The following is a 19,237-nucleotide window of genomic DNA, read 5'->3' as shown; positions in this document are numbered from 1 at the left end:
ATCCCAAGAAACAACCCCTCTGAATTCCTAAAGAACCCGTAAAGGGAGAGAAAGCTATTATATTAGAGCTAATAAACAATTTTAGCAAAATCAAAGAATACAAGATCAACATACAAATATCAGTTCTATTTCTATATACCAGCAACAAACAATCCAAAACAGAAATTTAAAAAATTCATTTATAATAGTATCCAAAAGAATAAAATGCTTACAAATAAATTTAACCAAGGAGGTGCAAGACATTTGAAAAGAAAAACAAAACAAAACACTGTTGAAAGAAATTTTTAAAAAAAATTTTTTTTTCAACGTTTATTTATTTTTGGGACAGAGAGAGACAGAGCATGAACGGGGGAGGGGCAGAGAGAGAAGGAGACACAGAATCGGAAACAGGCTCCAGGCTCTGAGCCATCAGCCCAGAGCCTGACGCGGGGCTCGAACTCACCGACCGCGAGATCGTGACCTGGCTGAAGTCGGACGCTTAACCGACTGCGCCACCCAGGCGCCCCAAAAGAAATTTTAAAATACCAAAATAAATGGAAAGACATCCTATGTTTGTGGATTAAAAGTTTTGATACTGTTAAGATGGCAATATTCCCCAATCTAAAAATTCAATGCAATCTCTATCAAAATTCCAATGACCTTGGGGTTCCTGGGTGGCTCAGTCAGTTAAGCGTTTGACTTCAGCTCAGGTCATGATCTTATGGCTTGTGGGTTCACAGGCTCATGTCAGGCTCTGTGCTGACAGCTCAGAGCCTGGAGTCTGCTTTGGATTCTGTGTCTCCGTCTCTATCTGCCCTTTCCCTGCTCATGCTCTTTCTCTCTCTCCCCAAAATAAATAAACATTAAAACATTTAAAGAGAAATTCCAGGGACGCTCAGTCAGTTAAGGGTCCAATTTCAGCTCAGGTCATGGTCTCGCGGTTTGTGGGTTCGAGCCCCACGTTGGGCTCTGTGCTGACAGCTCAGAGCCTAGAGCCTGCTTCGGATTCTGTGTCTCCCTCTCTCTCTGCCCTTCCCCCGCTCACACTTTGTCTTTCTCTCTCACTCTCTCTCTCAAAAATAAATAAACATTAAAAAAACAAAAAGAAATTCCAATGGCCTTTTATGCAGAAATGAACAAGCTGATCCTAAAACTCATATGAAATTGCAAGAGGCCCTGATTAGCCAAAATGATCTAGAAAAAGAAGAACAAAACTGGAGGACTCATATTTTCTAATTTCAAAACTACTATGAATCTACAGTAATTAAATGATATGGTATTGGTATAAAGGAAGACTCATAGATCAATAGAATAAAATTGAAAGTCCAAAACTAAACTCATACATGTATGGTTAATTGAATTTTGACAAGGGTAAAGAAAAAAAACATTTAGTGGGGAAGGCATAATCTTTTTAACAAATGCTGCTAGGACACCTGAACGTACACATGAAAAAGAATCAATTTGGACCACTATCTCACACCATAGACAAAAATTTACTCAGTGTGGATGGCAGGTCTATATATAAGAGCTAAAGCTATTAACCTCTTAGAAGAAAATATAGGGGTAAATCTTCATGACCTTGGATTAGACTACAGTTTCTTAAATATGACACCAAAATCGTAAGGAACAAAAGAAAAAATAAATTGAGATTCATCAAAAATTCAAGTTTTCATGAAAAAAACACTATCAGGAAAGTAAAAAGATATCCCATAGAACAGGAGAAAGTATTTGCAAATCATGTATCTCATAAGGGTCTAGTATCCAGAATATATAAAAAATTCTTACAGCTAAACAACAAAAAGACTAACAACCCAATTTAAAAATGGTCAAATGGCTTGGACAGACATTTCTCTAAAGAAGAGATATGATGGCCAATAAGCACATGAAAAGTTGCTCAACATCATTAGTCAATAGGGAAACGTGAATCAAAGCCACAATGAGACACTACTTTATGCCCACTAAAATGGCTCTAATTTAAAAAAAAGAAAAAAAAAGTAAAGACCAAAAAGTAGCAAGTGTTGGAGAAATTGGAGAAATTGGAACCTTCATACATTGCTGGTGAGAATCTAAAATGCAGCAGCCTTCTGGAAAAGTTTGGTGGTTTCTTAAAAAGTTAAAAATAAAATTACCATATGACCTAGAAATTCTACTCCTAGGTAAACCTAAGAGAATTGAAAACACAAATTCAAACAAAAACTTTTACGCTAGCACTCATAGAAATATCATTCATTAATGGCTGATAATTGGAAACAACCCACATGTCTATCAACTGATGAAAGGAGACATAAAAAGTAGCATATCCATACAACGGATTACTATTTAGCCATAAAAAGGAATGAAGTCATATACATACTACCATATGGATGGCCCTTAAAAACATTATGCTAAATGAAAGTAGCCAGTCACAAAAAAGACCACATAGTATAGGATGTGTTCATGAGAAATGTCTAGAATATGCAAGTCCCTAGGGGTTAAAAGCAGACTAGTGGTTGCCAGGAGCTCAGGGAAGAGGAGAATGAGGAGTGACTGCTTCATAGATACAAGGTTTCTTTTCAGGGTGACACAAACAATAGGGGATTAGAGAGTGGTGATGGTTCCCAACATCATGAATGTACTTAAAAGCCACTCGTACACTTGGAAATGGTTAAACTGGCAAATTTTATCAAATCTCAGTAATTTCTTTTAAGAAAAAACAACCCAAAGACATGCAACAAAAAATCACACAGGACTAAAAGTGCTTTTTGACTCATTTTCTCATTTGTTTTCATAGAAATCACCCTATGTAGGGAGAATTATGCTCTGATGGTAAATTCAGGCTATGTGATGAACTGACAGGGGAAAAAAAGTCCAGAGATTTCAGAGATTTCAAAAATTGAAGTCCCTTCAATTCTCTGGGCTCCAGTTACCTCAGATGACATCCCAGTGTCCACCTGCCCGATGTACGGGCGAGGCCTGGTCTGGATCCAAAGACTACATAGAAAGCCCATGAGTCAGTCCTGTGCCTGACTCATCACGAGATGGGTTAATGGTAAAGTAGGAGGAGAGGGGAAACAATCCAGTTTTTCCTAAGATTTCCTCTGAATTATCCTCATTTGTGGGCAAAATGCTCAAGAACGCTATTTTTAAGGAGTGACGATATTTGGGGAAAATGTCCTCGGAGGAAGGGGAGGTAAGGACTGGGAGAAGTTTGCCCAAACCACAGGGCCTCTGAGCTACAGTCCACATCACCAGCAACAGCCCTAATGAGCTCTGTGTTGGACTCTCCAAATTGAATTACATAATACATTTCCGTTTCATTTCATGAATCACAACTTGGGATACAATGTTCCTGGGTTGCAGTTGATATATTTCAGAGATTACCAAAGATTTCAAAAAGAAAAATCTATTTTATTAAATTCATATGTAAAATGTCTGCATGTCAGCCAACTTATTTATTTTCAAATTTGGGATTTTCTTAAATGCCCTAGTTAGAGCTCAGTGTCAGGAGAGTTCCCGATAAACCCATTAATGAATGGTAAGACTGCAGTTGCCCCTGGATTTTTCATTTCTTTTGACAGCTCAGTTCCTGGTTGATGACGGTGGGTTTTATTCCAGCTGCCCCTGTTGGAGTCCCTTTGCGCATGAGAGTGAAGAAAGAGCTGTAAAGCTCAGAACACGGCTGAGGCAAAGTCAAACTGGGATGCACGGAACTACGACCCTGAGCCCCGTATTCAAACAGTAACCGCTCTGTGGATGGCAGTGTCCTTGGCATCTGTCACTGCTCACCTCCCTTAGCTCAGTACAACCGAGGAGTTAGGGCACAGCTTCTGGAATCCAGAAGACACAGGTCCACATCCTAGCTCAGCCACTGTCAGTTATGTAGCCTTGGGAAGGTTATTTAATCTTTCTAAGCTTCAGGGCATTCGGCTGCAACATGGGACTAATAATAGTACATATGTCACAGAGCGGTTCCAAGGACTAATGGCAGGGGGTATGCAGAGTGATTAGCACAGTGCCTTGCACCTAGTAAGCAGTCAGTAAATATCAGCCATGTGTTATTGTGATTCCATTTCTGAAGCAGCAACTTGGAGTTGGGAATTCAGTTTTGGCTCCTCTAACACTTCCGGAGTCGTCACTCATTTTCAACTTCTGATCAAGCTCAGTTTTGTGAAAAGCACATACTCCTTGCGACGTGACCTGGCTGTGCCTCATTAATTCATGTATTCATTCATATCCTCTGTGTGCCAGGCAGAGAGTTAAACAAGGGGAACAAAGTTGAGAACAAAACACGGTGTCTTTCCTCTAGGTTCTGACCGGAAAGACAGGCAAAGATTGAGATGGGGACAAGCTGGTTTGGTGAGCACCAATGTGATTTAGGTCCCCTGGGGACGAAGAGGGGCATGTGACCTGGAGCAGGAAGCTGAGAGAACAGTGCCCACCCTGCCAGGCTAGGATGAAACAGAACTGAGGGAAATGGGAAAGGGCGATGTGTGGAAGATAGAGTCCAGCTGGGGAGATGCTGAGAACAGGTGCAGGGAACAGTAGTTTCCAATGTCTGTAAGTCATTGGAACAGGCACTTTATAGCTGTTACTCCAGCAAATATAACCCCCCATTTTACAGATGAGGAAATGGAGGCCCAGAGAGATTTTATACCTGGTTCGAGATCCTACAGGCAGTAGTTAATGGCAGAGGCAAGACTCAAAGCCGATGGACTCTTCCCATAGGGCCATACCAGCCCTCTTACTGTATCACACATTCTATAATGAAGATGTAAGGGGCTGGTATCAATTAGAAGTCCAAAGAGGCTTCTTCTGGACTAGCACACGTTTCACCTATTGGCATTTAATAGCCTATGGGCTGTCTGATCACTATTTCTTCCAGAGCAGTAATGAGCAGGTGATAGGTCACTTGAATAGTACCTGCAATTCCTTTTGGCCTACATTCTCACAACCCCGACACAACGCAGGTGTGTTGGGGCACTTTCCACTCTTCCTAGGGAGGACAAAAACAATCCCTAGTTTATAAAAGAATAATGTAGCTCTTTTAGAATGATTGGATATCTCTTTTTTTAAACCCCTAAATATATATCAGTGGAGTAGGACCTCTTAGTTATCCCAACTCATGGTTATTAACAACCCTGTGGATCTGGCTTGCTAAGGACAGCTCACAGCAGTAAGGGGCTGGTGTGTGTGCCTTGCAGGCCCCGTCCCTCAGTATGACACCCCTCACCTTATCTTGCATGGCATTTGTAGTTTATAATGCACTGCGCTTCCTCTTTCTTTTCTGATGCCCATAGCAACTCTGGAAGGGAAATAAGACGGGTACTTTCACCTCCACTGTGCAGAGTGCTTAGGGGACACTCATGATGTCACAAGGGCCAGTCCTGATCCCCCATTGCTCGCATCCCAACCCAGTTCTGTTCCCTACACCATTCTCTCTCCTAATTGCTCTGTTCATTTTGTACCTGTGAGGGTTAACTAGGAACACAGGAGTTCTGTTAAATATCACAGTAGTTAGTACATTTTAATCCTGATCCCCTAGCCTACTGTAGCTGCTGTAAAATATATGGCAATAATTTCCTGAGGCAGGGTAATGTATAAGGAATGTCAGGCCAGCCTCTGGGCATATTTGCCTTAGCTCAGTTTTATTAAAGTGAAACTTTTATTAAGGCATGTGGTGAATTGAGCAATCGGCATGATTCATGCTGTTATAAACCCATTGCTACACTCACAATAAATCAATGAGCCATTGTCGTACATTTGCTGTGGAGTTGGGAGAAACGAGGAAAAAATCAATATGGGGATATTATTCAGACCATATGAAAGTATTAAAGTGTATTCTGTGTGTATTAAACCTGGCCAAACTATATTTCATGTGCACTTTTTTTTCCTATAAATATCTCCGTTAGTATCCTCTACCCTATATTATTTGCTAATCCATATCCTATTGTGAAATAATTATAGGAAATATTTCAAATGCCACATAGGTCTTCATTACTTTAAAAATGCACTTCATAATGATAAATTTGCATAATAAAATTGTCCTGAGGAAAAAGCACTGACAATATTAACAATGAACCTCTTCCTTTACAAATGCACTATAGCTGTAACTCTGTATAATTAAAAAAAAAAAAAAATCAACCAACCAGAAGACATGACTTGAGCCAGAGAAAGGCACTTCTCATTATTCCTCACCTTGATGGGGACAATCATTGAGCCAATAGTAATCTCCACATAGTTGGAAATGATTATTGTATCTCTGTGTACCTGGAACCTCCCCAGAACGTTGAAATACGTATTGGCAAGACACATCTCCCTACAGCTACTGTGCGGGATCACCTGTGTTTCTGCATTAGGAAGTTTCAGGTTCTTCTACAGGCTGATGTGAGTTGGTCACAAAAAAAGGGGTAGCCACATCTGGCTTCAAACGCAAGCTGCAGTACCTCTGAGATCATTCTCTGTTTTAGGAAGTAGGGAGCTGGGCATTCATTGCCACCTTAATGATGTAAAAGCGTTTCTGAGGGTCTCTAGCGCTCTTTGAAACAAAGGTTGCTGTTCACGAAACACCTATGCACTTACAGTGGGGTCTGAGGCCCTCTTCTAGGCCCAAAGGCAAAGGCATCACGTTCAGTCTTTGACAAGTGCCCTAAGCAGAGAAGACCATGGGCAGCGAGGGGAGGCAGAGACAGTTCCAACTGGAGATCTCAGATTTCTGGAGGAGGTTTTGAAGGATGGTTTTAGCTTCAGCAGCCTTAACACATGAACCAAAAATGTTTTCCCTGTCCTGGATTCGTTGGCTGTCTGTAGCTTGTCACCCAAGGGCTATCAGCTGGACAAGAGAATCCATAACTCCACATAGTTGGAAGTCAATTGGGAATCTCCTTATGTGACATCATTTTACATTTTCCAATAAAAAGAAGAGACCCAAATGCATACTCCTGGCACCAGGGACCTCAGGAGGTATTGTGATGACCCTAGTAAGGTCCAAAGCTTGTTGTAATCAAAAGGATTATGCTTATCCCCACGTAGAAACCTTTCTGTCCCACTTTGTTTTGTGTCTCTCGTGTATGACAGGTTTAAAAATATATATTCCTTAACTACTTAAGCTGGTTGAGACTGAGAAATGCTATTTTGCTTGATTTCAAAAGAAGTAGGAGGTGGAGAGCACAAAATAAGGAGGAACACTGAATAAGAGAGCTGACCCTGCAGGAAGTGCAGGGTCAGGGAGGCAGGAACCAGTCTCCCCTTTGTCAGTTCACTCCTGACCCTGCCTGTTCCCAGGATACAGGATGGATGTCCCAGTTTTCTGCTGCCTCCCATGCTTCCATTTGGAGCCCAACTTATTGACAACAGGAGCTTCATTGGAGAGACCAGAGTGCATGTGACATAATCTTTGGCTTTAGTATGGTATGTGTGTCTTTCAGGGCATATGGTCCGAGATGATCCATCATGGCCTATGATGTCAGATTATCCACTGAGACTGAGGTCTCTCTGCAGAAATGCAATTATATTCAGATAATGGCATTTCCAGTTGTTTCGATAGACAAGACTGATGCTGGGAAGGAGTGACTGGTGGAATACTGGATGATATACGCACGGGGCAGGCGCAAGAATGAGGCATCGGGACCCAAGCTGTCGGTGAGTTTAGCAGCTCTTTCCTTCCCTGAACATTTCTCAGCAGTCAGCATTGGTTGCCATCCAAAACCCCATGGTCAACCATTCCATGGGCTCAGCCCAACAGCCCAGTGAGTCCCAGGCCACGCAGTGACTCCCTGACCTCCACTTGTCCTCCAGTGGCGCACTGCCTTCCCGCTTCACAAACCACGAGGAACGTTTAGAGGGCTGGCTGCCTTCAGTGCTTTTCTCTGCCTGTGTAATTACCCCAATCATTTTCCTCTTCCTCTCAATCTTTATTTTGCTTCACTTTTCTACCTTTCATTCATTCTCTTCGTTTTTAAGGTTTGTTTGTGTTTGTTTGTTTTATAGACTTTTCCTCTAAATCTAGATCCTGCTATGGGTCTTCTAGCCTCCAGCACAGGGTTGAGGACAAACAGGAATTGAACACTGTGGCTTATCTGCTCAGTCGTTTACCCAGTATTGACTGAGAATCCACACATCCTGGCTCTGGGTACTGGGTGTCTAAAGAAGCAGTATGGTGTGATAGGAAGGTGTCCGTTGAAACCAAACTGATTTGGGTCCAAATAGCTGCTTTGTTACTTACTAAGCCATGTGGTCTTGGTTTCTCCATCTTGGCATAGTGCCTGATACATAGGCACCCACTGCAAGGGACCCATTATATCTATTATCATTTCTAAGCTGCAATCAGGACCCTTACAGAGTACATGTTTCTTAGACTCATAATCTTTTTGTGGATTCTTGTTCCAGATTGCTGAATTAGCTTAACATTTGTTTAAATAATTGAAAGGAGATTTCTGAAGGGCTTTTTCAAAACCCAAAGACATGGGTACAACAGATGATTCAGTGTTGATTAAAAAAAATCAGTGAATTTTTCTTTTTTGCTCTTGGACCTTCTCCTTCAGAGACCACCCCACCTGGATCTTATTCCCAGACTGACCCCCAGTTCCTTTTCTCTGCCTTGGGCCAGCAATGATCAGCAAGCCTTAGTAAATGTTTGAATTGACTTTCTCTTCCCAATTTCATGCATATTTTAATAGGGGGCATTATAAGACCAAACTGCCCTTCAGACACTAAGGAAGGTTTCTTGGCAGATCTAGGCTGTGTCCTGTCCTAGGCCAAGCCAATCAGAATCTCCAGGGAGAGGCACAGGGACATTAGGCAATTTAGATAACCAGATCTATATCATTCACAAAACAAGGATTGGGTGTCCCTATGTCTGTAAAAAGTACAGTATGAGACAAGAAAAATGTAAAACAGGATATCTGCCTTCAGGGAGTTGATACTGTACTTGGAGATTACATATATGTGTATACATATGTATACATGTGTGTGTCTATATATGCATGTGAATATGTACACGCACACACACACAAAGGCAAGTAATGATGCAAAGATATCACTGCAAATGAGGTCAGTGGGAATAAAACGCACAGGAATAATACGCCCAAGAAGATGGAAATAGTGAGGCATCTCGGAAGAATTTTGTATAGAAATTTTCAATTCTTGTTGTTATAGAAGTGTTCAAATATCCACACAAGCCAAATAAATAGTGCAGTGAACACCCATGGACTTGTCACTGATTTTCAGTGACTTTGCCTAACTTTTCACCTGTCCTCCTCCCCATTTCTCCACACTCCCCATTTCTCCCTGAGTTTTTAGGCAGACACACAAGCCCCACGCTGGGCCCGGAACTGTTTGTTCCCATCTGTGGCAAGACCACACTGATGTCCACTCTTTCTCCACACCCATCTTGTGAGGACAGGTCTACAGACTACATTTGAGGAGCACTACTTAAAAGCACATGCCAGACATTGGGATACCTGGGTGACTCTGTCGGTTAAGCATCTGACCCTTGATTTCTGCTCAGGTTGTGATCCCAGGGTCGTGAGATCAAGCCCCACATCAGGCTCTGAGTTGGGCATGGAAACTGCTTAAGATTTTGCCACTCTCTCTCTACCCCACTCTTCCCCTTGTCCCTCTCTCTCAAAACAAAACAAAACAAAAAATAAACGTTCTTTATTAATTCATGCCAGACCTCAAGGCATGAGTTAGTAAAGAGAAAAGTCAGAGGATCCCAGACAAGGGCAGTGTTAAAGATGGTATAGCTGTGGCGGGGAGCAAGACTTATTAAAGGTACCTATACTGTGCCAGGAACATACATATGTGTCTCACTTAATCCCTGTGGCAGCCGAGAGATAAGTATTATCATTTCTCACTTTACAGATGAGGAAACAGAGGTTTTAAGGGAACAGGTAGTGTGCCCAGTCACCCAGCAATAAATGGGCAAAGGTGGGTCCCTAAGTTCTGTCTATCTCCAAGGTCATCGTTTTCTTCTCTGACCCTGCAGCCTCCTTCTCATCTAGGACACAACGAAGGGCCAGCCTGATGAGAACATAGGAAGCACAAAAACCCAGTGTTCTGGGAGACAGGGATGGAAAGGAAGAACCAGGCAGCATGGTGGAGCTTGTAGGTGCTGAGAGAAGTTGTTTCCCTTTATATTACAGTGGGCAATGAGGAGCCTGTAAAAGTTTTGTAGTGACAACATTTATCATGGTAAAAATTAAAATTTTAGTATTATGAAAATAATGTAAAGCTGTTGCATAAATTTTGGATAATAGAAAAAAATCCTGTACAACAGTTATTTAAACTTCTTTAGTGTCTTTTTCCCCTTACTTTTATTTTTCACATCACATAATCATACTCTGCATACACACACACACACACACACACACACACACACACACACATATGTTTTGGTTTTGAGAGCACACATGTGAGCAGAGGAGGGGCAGAGGGAGAGAGGGAGAGAATCTCAAGCAAGCTCTGCACCCACGCAGAGACACATGCAGAGCTTGATCTCATGACCACGAGATCATGACCTGAACAGAAATCAAGAGTCGGAGGCTTAATTCCTGACTGAGCCACCCAGGCACTCCTCTGCATATATTTTACATCCTGTTTTTATTTAACATTATATCTTATGTAGCATGTTATTTTATAGTTTGTATCTCCATCACTTATCACAACCTCACTAGTTCATCTAGTAAATATATAATTAATCAAAAATCTCTTCAATGGGAAGCACGGGTTCTCCACAGATTTGTGTTACATAAATAACGCTATGATGAACATCTTTATGCATACTGGTTTTTCTGTACTGAGGAACATTTCTTTAGGAAGTGGTCAAGACGTAGGATTACCGGGCCACATAAGCATGTTTACGGTTCTTGATGCGTGTTGCCAACTGCTTTCCAAAAGGATTATGCCAATTTACAGTATCGCCAACTACATAGGAGAATGCCAGCCACTACTGGATTCTGAGTGGGGAAAGGGAATCAGACTGTGAATGATTTCAACACATAAGAGATTTAACCTTGAGGGGCGCCTGGGTGGCTCAGTCTGTTAAGCATCCGACTCTTGATTTCAGCTCAGGTCATGATCTCACTGGTTCACGGGATCCAGCCCCATGTGGGGCTCTGTGCTGACAGTGCAGACCTGGCTTGGGATACTATCTCTCCCTCTTTCTCTGCCCTCTCTTACTCATGTATGCACTCAAGTGCACTCTTTCTCTCTCTCAAAATAAACAAATAAACATTAAAAAAAAGATTTAACCTTGATCTTTGATCACTGGGTTTTTGTAAGTATTGAATCACTAAACTATATACCTGAAACTAAGACTACATTGTATGTTACCTATAAAATTAAAATAACAATAAATATGTAAAAAAATTTTAAGAGATTTGACCTTGATCTTTAAGGTATCAGGAAGCTATTGAAGGTTCTTGGGTAGGAGAGTGAGGTGTGAAAAACTTTATAAGATTCATCTAAGGTTAGCACTTGTGAGAAATAAGAAGACAACAGACTAGTAGGTGCCTGGTTCTTGCCTTTGTTATCACCTTGGGTAAGTCACTTGTCTTGGCATTGGTTTCTTGCTAAGTTAAATGAAAGTATGTAATAAATGATCTTCTATGGTTTTATAGCACTAAGATCGTATGAGTCATTTGAATTCTGAACACTAACGTAGAGATAATTGAAATTCCACAATTAATTGCTCATTCCTCTAAGTTACAACTTCTAGTAAAATCCCAGATCTTTGGGGGATGGATACTACCTGGCACATATGTCACTATTTCCTCTCCTGAATTAATGGCACATAGTGCCCATTGATCATGGCTCTCTTTCTGGCTCAGAGTGACCATCTGCAAAGCACTTGGGCAGTCTTTTGCTAGTGACTGGTGGCGACACACAAGGGGAGCCCCATCAGCCATCCAGGCCCTGAACTAATGTCATCCCTGATTCCACAGTATCTAGAAAAGCAGGGCAACAGATGTAGACAAAGCAAAGCGAGAAGGCATGAAGCACCATGCAACGTGAATCCTTAAACTGCACTCACTATGGCTCATTATGTTCTAGGAACTTTACAGAGACTACCTCGTCTCATCAACTCTGATAGATAGGTTATTATTAGCTATTTCACAATAAGGAAACTGAGGCATGCAGGCTATGGGGCATGCTCACAGTCAGGTGGGAAATGTCAAAACCCGGGTTGCGGCCTTGGCAGTCTGGCTTTGAAGACTGTGGACTCTGTCCTCCACCGTGACATGCATGAAGGTGGGGAGGAGACTGTGGGGACAGCAAGTAGGGGTGGTATGGGGACAGAAAGAGGAGGCCAGGCGCTGAAAGACAAACTGCTGATTCTGTCACTTCGCCACAAGAGGGCCCTGCGCTTACAATTCATTTATTCTCTCAATCATTAATTCCAAGTGACTTAAAAGATAGGGAGTTGGGTGGAGGGGGCCACTCGGTGCTCTGCTATGGGGATAACAAGGGTAAAATGAACATGAGCTTCCCAACTTCCCAAGAATTTACAAGTGGGCAGGGAAATAAGATCTAGGGAGCACCGGCTGACCCACAGCGGGATGAGAGGAGAAGATATGGTGGTCTGAGGCCCAGATGAGGGGTTCCTCCCTGCAGCTGCAGTGGCTGAGGAAAGCTGAGTGGAGCAGGGTCCCTTCCATGCATCTTGAGTCATAGGCAGGATGATGTGGATTCATGCAGGTAAGGATAAAGGCACCCAAGCAGGGAAGGGAAGGTGTGCACGGGCAGGTAACAAGTGTGTATGAAGAACGGAAGATTTGGCCTAAAGATGGGGATATAAATGACAGTGATGGAAATAAAGTTAAGACAACATTAGGCAGAACGAAAATAAATCCAAATTTCCGGCTTAAGACAACACACCGCTATTTCTACATCACAAACCAGACCAACAAAGTCTCCCTTATCAGCAAAATGGTTTACTCCAAGTGGTGTTTCTGGGACCCATGCTTCTTCCATCGTGTGGCTCCTCAGTTCCCACAGGTACAGAATCCGCTGTTTCCAACTGACAGAACCAGAAAAAAAAGGGGATAGGAAAGGTGCACCCTCTTCCTAACTACCTTGACCCTGAAGTGACACATATCACTTTTGCTTACATTTCATTTGCAAAATTAAATGGGTGGGAAATGTAGCCCCAGTCTGGGCAGTTGCTTCCAAGAAATATCTGTATCTGAGGGTGGGGAGGACTGGCACAAACCTCGGTGCCTTGACCACAGAAGGTCTTAATGCCAGGCTAACAAGATATGGCACCATGGCATAAGCAAGCTGGCTTGGAAGGGTTTGGAATTATGTCAGCAAAGGTTCCCACTTTGGAAAGAGAAATCTGGCAACAGCATGTCTCCAAGGGATGGAAACAAGGTAAGACGGGAGAATGGCAGGGGAAGGAGTGAGGGGGAGGGGCACTCATACCAGGAGGTTCCCAGACAGGAAGCAGCAGTGATTCAGAACCCCTACAAGGCCCGGCTGCTCGGACGAGACCCGCTTTCTTCCTGCATCATTACAGAGGTATGAGCCAAAGGCACGGGGACACGGCGCAGATATTCAGCTCCATTAGGTTTGGATGGAGCCAAAAGAAAACCAGCGAACCCACGAGTTCTCGGGCAGATCTTTCCTGGATTTGTCTCAAAGACAGCGTCCATCCAGGCTTCATCTGCATCTGGAGTGGAGAGCGTCTGGGACTCAAGAGTCTGCTGGTGGACCGTGGACATGGGCAGCTGCCAAATGTGGCCGAAGCTGCCACCGGAGATCTGTTTTCACAGGTTTTGTTTGGAAACTCAGTGTGGGGTTTGGGAGCAGCTGGGAGATTCTGAGTAATTGCGTACCCTGGGGGTGGAGGGAGGCCAAGTACAACAGCCTTTCCCAGAGACCCAAGTGAGGGCAGGCAGGAAGTCAGGTGAGGCCACCCGAGGCCCAAGGCTGGAGGTCAGCTTCAGTGCCCTGAGGATGAAGCTCCACCCAGACACAGACACAGTAGCTCTGATGCCAACGTGCTGGGCACCCTAAGCCCTGCTCTCAGCCCCAGGGCTCACTTTCCATATCAGGGAGTTTGGGGTGCTTTATGTACTATAAGGGGCCCTCCTTAAAGCATCAGAACTGGATACCCTGAAACTTAAATAGACCAGAGGATGATCTTTTGTTCTGCAATGTGTTTCCCTTTAGGCTCAGATCAAGTATCAGCTTTGAAGTTTTCCTTGACCTTGTTCTTTTCTACACCCCAGGAAGATTGATCATCCCCTCTTCTCCACACTCAGGGCAATTCTACCACCAACTTAACATGTAACCATCCATATTCAGTCACCAAATGCTGCTTAAATACTTGATGGGTGTTAAGGGCTGTGGATAGAAGGATCAAGAAGCTTCAATCTGTGCTATCCTCCTTGGGCCCTGAGCTCCCTCTAGGCTGGGATGTGCTTCCTTACTTTTGAATATCTGCCTGGCTCAAGAGTGCTTGTTAACGTTGATGGAACTGAACTGGATTCACCAAACTATTCTGCTCTCTCCGGTGGAAATCGCCAAGAGATACCTCAAAATGCAAGCTCTATAAACACATTTGAAATCAACAATTTCATTCTCCTGCCCTTGACTCCAGTTGCCTGCCATTGGACGGCAGCCCTACATGCTTCATTGTGTGCAGTGAGATATCGCTGCCTATCATTTCATTACTCAGCATCATTATTGTCAGGCAGTGTGAGAACAGAGCATTTCAGGACGGCCTTAGGAATATGCCTTTGTTATCCAGGAATGATTTCATCTCAAACGAGATAATAATCATACTGGTGCCAAAAAGCTCTGTGTTCTAGTCTAGCCTCGATGACAGAAGCCTTGTGATCTGGGGCAAGTTACACAACTCTCGAAGATCTTAATTTTGACACTTCCTCTGCAGTAAAACGAACACTTGACTTTCAGCTCCAAAGTGCTCTTATTCCCCAATACTAAGATCTTGTCCCTCGATCTGAGTTTTGGAATTTAATTCAACATTAAGTTCTTCCACAGTTTAGACCCTCTGTGCTGCTTTTTTTTTTTAAGTTCTATTTCTTAATCGAGGAGTAAAAAGACAGCCTTTTTGACCAGACAGCCAAGATCCCCAGGTGGACCCCTCTCTGAGAAAAGCACATATGTCTGTCAAGATTCTGAAAAATGTATCTTCTTCAATTCCTGTGTTTTTCTTTAAAAGAAAATATATAGAAACCACAAACATATTTGTATCATTCCCATATGATGCCTTCATTCTTGAAGGAAGTGTTGGATTTTCTTGTTCTTTGGCTCAAAGAGGAATGGGTGACATCAGTGAGCTAAAACTGCAAGTTCTACTGCCCTTTCCCTATTAAACTTGAATGTTTACTTTCAGGGGATTGGCCAAGAAAAGTCCATTTGGGCTGGAACACAGCATATTTAGTCTCAGAATTAAGGTAATTTCTTTGGAAGAGTTTCAACCAAATCAATTTATTTCAGAGATGTTGGTGTTGGGTCCCTTTTAAAAATTCCAAAGCCCCAGGCTTTTTAACTGTACCTGCTCTGCTAACACAATCCCAAGCTGGCTCTCGCTCTGAAAGCCATATACTCTAGGTGTATGGGATTCTGTGATGCGTGCCTGGGGTGTGCTAGAAAAAGGTTGCCGTTTTACAGGCTGAGTGTAGATTCATAGCTGCATGGGCTCCCTGGATACTGAAGACCCAAGGGCCTGGCGAGTCCAGACAAGATCCACCCCTCATATCTATAAATTCCCTTCAATAATAATATACATTCATACACATTATTTTCCACTTAATTCTTGTAAAAACTTTGTGAAGCAGGCAGATTGGTATCATTACATCTGTTTTTATCAAAACATACAGGGGGTTGGTGGTATTAACTGCCTTGGCCAAGGCCTCTTGGCTGCTGAATGGCAAACCTGGAAGTGGTCTTCTTGTGAATAGCACTCCTGCTACAAGCCTGTCCTGTCTATCAAATCAGGAAGAATTGAGAGTGAAGAGCTGTTACAAAGTGCTTACCTTTGAAGATGCCCCTTTGAGAAAACAGAAGAGAAATGTCTAAGTATGGTTTGAAGACCATCTAGAAAGCTCTTCCCTAAAAGTATTTCCTCTACTGACTTGTCAATAACACCAAAATTTTACCATTAGAGAGTCACTTCTTTTAGTAAAGGACTAGGATTCTTGTAATTCTCTGAGTTTAAAAGGGGCCCATCAAAGAACTAGGGTATTGTCTAGTACTTCTAGACCAACATTTAATTGTGGTAAAATGAGTGAGCATTCCTTCCTTGTTCCCAGTAGGCATGTTTTATCATGTTAAGACAGTAACTATTATCTGTATTTTACTAAAAGTTGTCAACATAAATCATTCCTCTCAGCCAAACTGACCTCTTTCCTGTCCCCGAAACAGCTAATAACCATTACTCCCTTGCTCCAGCCACTACTCCCTCATCAGATCCTTTAACAGGATCTTGTTTTCCCCAGCTCTAGAGCTGGAAAGTCTATGGATTTTCTTAGAGATGACCTATTCTTGTTTCTTATTCAGTAGATGAGCAAGGAGGTTGTTTGAGTTGCCAAGACCACATAATGGACTTCTGCCTAAATGCTGGAACCTAAGACAAATGCATTTTTTTTCTTGAACCTACTTCCATATGTCATTTTGAAGTAGTAGTAACAGCAATTCCGAAGCTATTCCACAGATAGCTTCCTCTCCATTCCTTATTCCCTTTTTTGTGTCAAAATCCCTAGCACCCATCCCTGCCATGTAGAAGACCCATGAGGATGTATGCAACTGAAAACTGTCCAGTTCTGTGTAGATAAATTTCTCAGGGAGAGAAAATGATATTAGGTCCAAATCTTGCTCGTTGATGATCTAGTAATCAAAGTTCAAATCCCAACTATGCCACTAACTTGTTAAGTAACATGGCAAGCTGCTACTCGTTTCTGGGTCTCAGTTTCTTCACCAACAAAGTAAGGAGTATCAGCGGCATTTCTGTTGGCCGTTTCACTTCTAAAATGCCAGTAACTCAACAATCTTTGGCTCTAACTGGGTACTAAGAACAGCAAGTAGCAGACGTGATCTTACAAGCTCCTTGCTGATGACCAGTGTTCCTTTTCCTGTGAACAGAGCTTTTCTTTTCCTAATAAAAGATCATACTTTCCCCACAAACTGACATTCACAGTGAAATGTAAATAACTGGGTGCTGATTCTTTCTTGAGAGTCAGGTATGAACCAAAGCAGCTGCTGACAAGTGGGCATCAGGTGACTGAAAGACGGGGAAGAGCAGAATGAAAGTCCAAGGAGAGAAGAGTGGAGAACTCCAAAGGTGGTCTTTGCTGTGGGGTGGCCTTGGCAGGTTAGAGGGCAAAGGCAAGCCTAAGTTTAACCTTTCAAAGCTTCAAATGAAACACCAGGGCATCTGGCCTGCCTCTCTTTGCCAAAACAGCCACCCCTCTGGAGTGCAGAGCTGCTTGAGATCCGTCAGTCTCCAAGGTCAGAAGGTTAATGTCCCAACCTGACTCAGGTCACCTCTCTATGCTCCCTCTGTAACTTCAGCTCTACATTTTTAAGATGCATATAATAAAACGTGACCTTGAGGTCCACCCCATTAAAGGATAAAACGGTAATCCAGATACATACAACATCTCAGATACACGGAGGCTCCATTTGCCTCTGTTCGGAAATGGAATGCCGACAGATTTATGATAATTTGGATATTGTCTTTCTTCATGTACTAAACGTACTGTGGAGGAGGCTGTGGAAAGTGGAAAAGAATCTCAACTGTCCTAGTAATAATATATGGAAATGCCCATGGAACTTAAGATAAGAGGCTTTTATTTTTACCTATGACACACATTCTTATAGAGACTGGAGAAACAGGTTACGGCCTATTTAAAATGTGGTCATTTAACCTGCTTTGAATGTCACGCTAGGCGTAGGCTATAGGTTACTTGAAAGAAAAGAGATGCTTTCTTACTCATCTGTGAATCCACCAAAGTGCCCAGCACAGCTCCTGGCATGTAGTACATGCCCAGGAATACTTACTGTGGTTGACGAATGAACTTGAAAATAGCCATTGGGGAGCAGTGTGTTGACAGAGTGAACACAGCACTAGATTAGGGGAGTTAGCGTACCTGCATTTTCATCACCATCGGTGCACTGAAGGCAACCTTGTGTAACTTCTGAGATGGGTCTTTGAGAGGCCTTGCAGCCTTCCCCCTCTTAGAACTGCTCTGACATTGCCCTTCAAGGAAGCCAATCAATCTCCTAGAGGGTGTGAGGTCACATGGAGAACAAGGACCCCCAACCAACAGCCGGTACCAACTTTCGAATGTGTGAATGAAACCGTCTTGGACCTTCTGGCCCAGCTGACCCTCCAGCTAAAATCCATCATGAGTGAGCCCAGGAAAAGCAGAAGAGAGACTGCTGGGCCATACAGAATCATGAGAAATAACATTTTTGTTTGTTTGTTTCCACCCACTAAGTTTTTGCATGGTTTGGCACACAGCAAGGGCTAATGTAGCCAGGAAGTTAGACGAGGTAGCTTCTAAGGTGCTGTCAGCCTTTATGATTCTAAAACCTTAGTATAGAGCTAATAGTGAGAATAGAACAGCATTTCTGGAAGCGTCTCTATTCTGTACCATTGGTTTTGCAGAGGAGGAAACAGACACAGGGAGGAGAGGTCATTTTCCCAAGTTTGCCTTATATAATGCTTGATTGTGTCGCATAGACTCTAAAAAGAAGAAAAGCAGAGGCTGGCCCATTGTCCATGCCCCCTGAAGTGTCCCTTCACACACTTGAGAAGATGGTGCTTCTGCTCTGTTTGACAGGACCAAGGAGAACTCCCTTCTGGAAAGCAGCCAGTCCATTAACGGACAAAACCCCAAGAAACAGCCCACACCATGAGACCATCCTTCCCTTCAAAAGACCCTAAATCTTTGTACCTTTATCTTAGGACAAAATTCAAATGTAATTAAAGAGTGCATCTTAAATCTGGAGAGACTGGCTTTCCAGCACGTGCTTCTAATACACATTTCGTGTCCTAACAACGACTCTCTCCTCGCTCCACTGTATCGTTTCTACCTGCCTTAAGTGGTGATGGCTGCAGCCTAAATGTGTGCTGTCTGCTGCTTTCATGTGCATCTCTGAAACTACTGATGAAAATTCTTCCCCCTGAAGTGTGAGCCGTTACTAACATACCATACAGTCTGGCATTGATTTAGGGCCAACCTGGGAATTTCAGGGTTGGGCTTGGATTTATCTGAGAGGAGTTAAATGTTTGGGGCAGGGGTGTAGT

The 19,237-nt window shown here is 42.9% G+C and overlaps 1 long non-coding RNA gene across 2 annotated transcripts in view; it reads right to left on the bottom strand.

Moving 5' to 3' along the window:
• Positions 1-12,254: 12,254 nt before the first annotated feature.
• LOC123579770 overlaps positions 12,255-19,237 on the bottom strand; it is a 30,631-nt gene continuing 23,648 nt past the window's right edge. The window contains exon 3 of one of the 2 annotated variants that reach the window (XR_006702938.1): positions 12,255-12,736. This is a non-coding gene — a long non-coding RNA (uncharacterized LOC123579770). Of the gene's footprint in view, positions 12,737-15,783; positions 15,977-19,237 lie in introns of those variants that run through there. The other variant, XR_006702939.1, reaches the window with a different exon arrangement.

This window comes from Leopardus geoffroyi, chromosome A3, assembly GCF_018350155.1.
Source record: "Leopardus geoffroyi isolate Oge1 chromosome A3, O.geoffroyi_Oge1_pat1.0, whole genome shotgun sequence".
In the NCBI taxonomy this organism is placed as follows: Eukaryota; Metazoa; Chordata; class Mammalia; order Carnivora; family Felidae; genus Leopardus; species Leopardus geoffroyi.
Note: the sequence above shows the minus strand (reverse complement) of the source record. Positions and strands in the feature narration are given on the sequence as shown.